Source organism: Myotis davidii, unplaced genomic scaffold (assembly GCF_000327345.1).
Source record: "Myotis davidii unplaced genomic scaffold, ASM32734v1 scaffold345, whole genome shotgun sequence".
Classification (NCBI taxonomy): Eukaryota; Metazoa; Chordata; class Mammalia; order Chiroptera; family Vespertilionidae; genus Myotis; species Myotis davidii.
The window spans coordinates 176,931-181,038 of NW_006296540.1; the positions used below are offsets into that span (position 1 = coordinate 176,931).

At 48.5% G+C, this 4,108-nt stretch overlaps 1 protein-coding gene across 2 annotated transcripts in view; it reads right to left on the reverse strand.

The window, feature by feature from the left end:
• The window catches only part of CEP295 (centrosomal protein 295kDa), a 69,242-nt gene extending 65,589 nt beyond the window's left edge, over nt 1-3,653 (reverse strand). For both annotated transcript variants that reach the window (XM_015569262.1, XM_015569260.1), the window contains exon 1: nt 3,649-3,653. The gene's annotated coding sequence lies outside the window, so the exon portion shown is untranslated. The remainder of the gene's footprint in view (nt 1-3,648) is intronic.
• Between the last annotated feature and the right edge of the window lie 455 nt (nt 3,654-4,108).

Here is a 4,108-nt window from a genome sequence, read left to right on the forward strand (position 1 = left end):
CGCACGCGCATGCGCACACACACTCGCACCTGCACGGGGACGCACCGGCCCTCACGTGGGTCTGTCTGGTTTCTCACTGCGCCCGGCTCTGAAGTTTCACTTTCTTTCGCTCAACATGCACTTTTCACACGTTAGGGGACAGAGGTCCCGAGTGGGGAAGATGTTTGGCCAGAGCCGCGAGGGCGGCGGTCGGGCCTGAAGATGCCTTGGGATTTGCATCCTTTCGTGGTTTGGGACGAGGACGCTAGTCTGATGCTTCCTTTAAGGGCCTCCAGCTCGTACTCCAGGAAACCGTATGCGGAGACTCTGTGCCTCCCCAGGTCCGACACACCTAGAACATGTCAGGGATGTATCTGCTGCAGACAAGCTATAATCAGAAAGGGGAAGAGCACAGCGTAGCATTTCTTGTGCCAAGTGCAGCGTGCTACATGGAAGGGAGACAAGGGTGTATGAATTATGGCCCTCACACTAGATTTTGTGGTCTGGTTGACCGTGTGCATACGAGGAAACAGAGGATTAGAAAGTGGGGAGTGGGGAAGAGGGAAGGGGCTGGCGTGATCAGTTCTGGCTTCCTCCTGTGAAAGGGGTCTGAGGGAGTGAAGATTGCAGGGGGGTGGGGGTGGGGGCACCAGCGAGGATGCTGCTGCAGGGAGTGAGAGCTACTGGCATTGAATGGAGAGATGCGGGTAGGTTTCAGAGACAAATAGGATGCCCAACATTACGAACTGGTAGTCGCATAAGCATGGAAATCAAAGGCGAAGGAGAAGTCAACCTTGATACCCAATTCCATATTTGACAACTGAGTGGATGGGGAGGACATCCTAACTGCAACATGGGAAGAAGAAGGGAGGAGGTGCTCTCCACGTTTCCATTTTGTGGTGTGTATGGGATACTGAGACAAAGGAATACATTGCAGAAATATTTAGGAGGCAACATTAGCAGTAATAACAGTTGCACGTGAGGAATAGGGAAAAGGGAAAGTGAAGTGAACCTCACAGGCTACTTAGCTTGGGGAGCAATGTTGATGCTGGTGCCACCAACCAAGGACGAAATCAAATGGGAGTCGGTGAAGTGACAAGGTGAGGAGCTCAGCTCTGGACACCTTGAACTTCACATGCCCAGGGAGCGTCCAGTGATGTGCGGTAAACAGGAGTGCAATGATAGCCCACGTTTTCTTAGTAATACTTACCCTGCTACCTTTATAGGGTAGTTGTGAGACTCAGGGTGCACAAATCATATGGGAGGCTTTTGTAAACTCTAAAGACATAATTTAACAACTATTTTATTTTTTCTGTCCAGCACCTTTCTGCCCTCTTCTGGGACAGACCCAGCCCTCCAGACCACAGGGGAAGGCATGTAACTCATACTGGGCAAATCGTAGTTCCCTATCTCCCTTGCTATTGGGATGACCCGGGGAGGGGTACATAATCTAAAATGGGTCAATCAGAGTCTTCCATGTGAATTTTTCTTACCTGAGCCACGAGGGACAGATATTTTCCTGTCTGGACTCATGTTAGGAGAGGAAACTGGAGCTTCCCTGAATGACCCCACCATGTGGGCTCCCATAAACTGGTCTGGGAGAAAGAGCCTGACATTCATCGAGGAATGTGTAGAGAGAATCCTGACGGTGTTCAAGTCCCTTGGTCCAGCTGTCCCTGATGCCAGCCCATTCTGTAAGTCACCGATAGGAGCCATTACATCACTCCCTTTTACTTAAGCTGCTTTGAATGGGAGTTTCACTTTTTTTGCAAATTAAAAGAGGCTGTAGATTTATATTTAAATTCTTGCAGACAAACAGCATCTGGGCATCTTGGGAAATACTGTAGAATAAAAGTTGAAATCTTGGACTTAGAGACCAACTGCCCGGATTTAAATTTCTGGCTTAGCAAGTCTGTGACCTTGAACTAGTTCTTGAACCTCCCTAGAAGTCATTTTCACATCTTTAAAGAGGATGTAGTAATAGCACTCAAGAGGTTAGTGTGAGGTTTAGAGCTCTTAAGGCAGTACCTGGCCCAAAGTGTGCACTAAATGTTATCTTTTTTCACTTTTATTTTAATACATTCATTTTAGAGTACAGCAGGCAAAGAACCCCAACAACTTTTCATTGTGTTTATTGGTGTTTTGGGTTTAAATTTTAGTTAGGTCCTTTGGGCCTAGGGAGAAGTATGGATGTTAAGCTTCCAGTGTTGTTATCACACTAGGAATGAATGTTAATAAACAGTGATCAAGAGGAAGAGTTGCCCCTAGGAAGTAATGGCTTTAGTGTGACTGGTCACCATGTAATGCTGCCTCGTCTCAGAGTGCAACTGAAGCCAGTTAGGATTGGAGCCCTTTAAGATGTTTCTGTGATGCTAACAGTTTCACTGTTCTGAGTTTCCTTTCATCTTTATCCATATTGGATAGGAGAGACTGACATTAAAGTGTGTGTGGTGGCGGGGGCTCATAATGAGTGACTGTGAGTTACATACGTAAAAAGACAGGATGCTTAAATGAAAAGAGGAGAAAAAGGAAATTATTTACAACCCAGAAGAGTGTGTAGCAGTCGGGGAGGATTGGGTGAGGTGGGGAAGAGTTGCAGTGGTAGTCAGAAGATGTGGATTTGAACATCTGCTTGATCAACAGTTAATCTCTCTGAGGCTCAGTCTCTATAAAGCAGCGATAAAAATACCTCAAATGTATTGAGCATTCTATGTGCCAGGAATTTGAATACCCATCCTATCTAATAGAGCAGTTATAAAGACCAAACAGAAAAAGCTGTAAATATCCTACATAGAAGCATATAATCTATAATAATGAAAGCATAATATGCAAATCGACTGAACAGCAGAACAACCATCGGACGACTTTCCAGATGACCACGCTATGACACACACTGGCACCAGGCCAGCCAAGGTGGGTGCGATGCGATTGGTTGGGAGGCCTGCCATAGCCCCATGATTGCCCCGCAGAGGAAGGCCCAGGCCACTGGTCAGGGGGGCGATCAATCGGCAGGGGGCTCTGCGATCGTCTCAAAGAGGGAGGCCCAGGCCACCCTCTTGGACGACTTCCCAGATGACCACGCTATGACACACACTGGCACCAGGCCAGCCAAGGTGGGTGCGATGCGATTGGTTGGGAGGCCTGCCATAGCCCCATGATTGCCCCGCAGAGGAAGGCCCAGGCCACTGGTCAGGGGGGCGATCAATCGGCAGGGGGCTCTGCGATCGTCTCAAAGAGGGAGGCCCAGGCCACCCTCTGTGGGCGATTGATTGGGGGGCTCCGGGGAACCAGGGAACTGGGGAGGGGGTGTGTGTGTGGCGGTGGATGCGGGCAGCACTAGGTCAAGGCAGGTGCAGGCAGGGGGCGCAGGGCTGCGAGGCAGCAGGGCCGCGAGGGCCTACCCTCGCATGAATTTTGTGCATCGGGCCTCCTGTTAACTATAAATACCATACTACAATTTGGCCACCAGTACAGACTCTGGGCAGGTAGCTTCTGCACTGCAGTTTTTTTGTTTCTGCCATTTAACCTGCTTTAACTGACCCAGCTTTTATATAACATGAATCGGTACGATGGGGTCAGAGTTCTCATCATCCAAAATTATTTCCATTTACCTGTGAACACAACACTGATCTTCCAAAGTGTGGGTGAGGACCAGAGCATCCTCAGCACCTGGGAGCTGGCTAGAAATGCAGACTTCCTGGCCCCACCCAGAGCTACTGAACCAGAGTCTGTCTGCATTTGAACTAGATCTGCAGGCAGGTCGTACACGCATTAAAGTTGGAGAAGAAGCTGTGCTCTACACAAAGCCCCACGTGAGATAAACTTGGGACAGGGTCACAGAATAGAAAAGGGGGAGCACATGAACAAGGAACAGAGACAGACCATGCCACCATTAAAATGGGGATAGTGGTTCCTTTTACTAATGAAGACCTTGGCCACTTGCGGTGCAGGTGTGAGGTGTGGTAGAAAGAGTATTCTGGATCTGGAGTTCTTGTCCTAGCTCTGCCACTTAATTTAGAAAACCAGTCACTCAATTTCCTCACCTATAAAATGGGGTTGTACTATCTATAATGTACATGAAGCATTAAGCACAGAACAGAGAACCCACTGTTTTTTTCATCATCTCCCC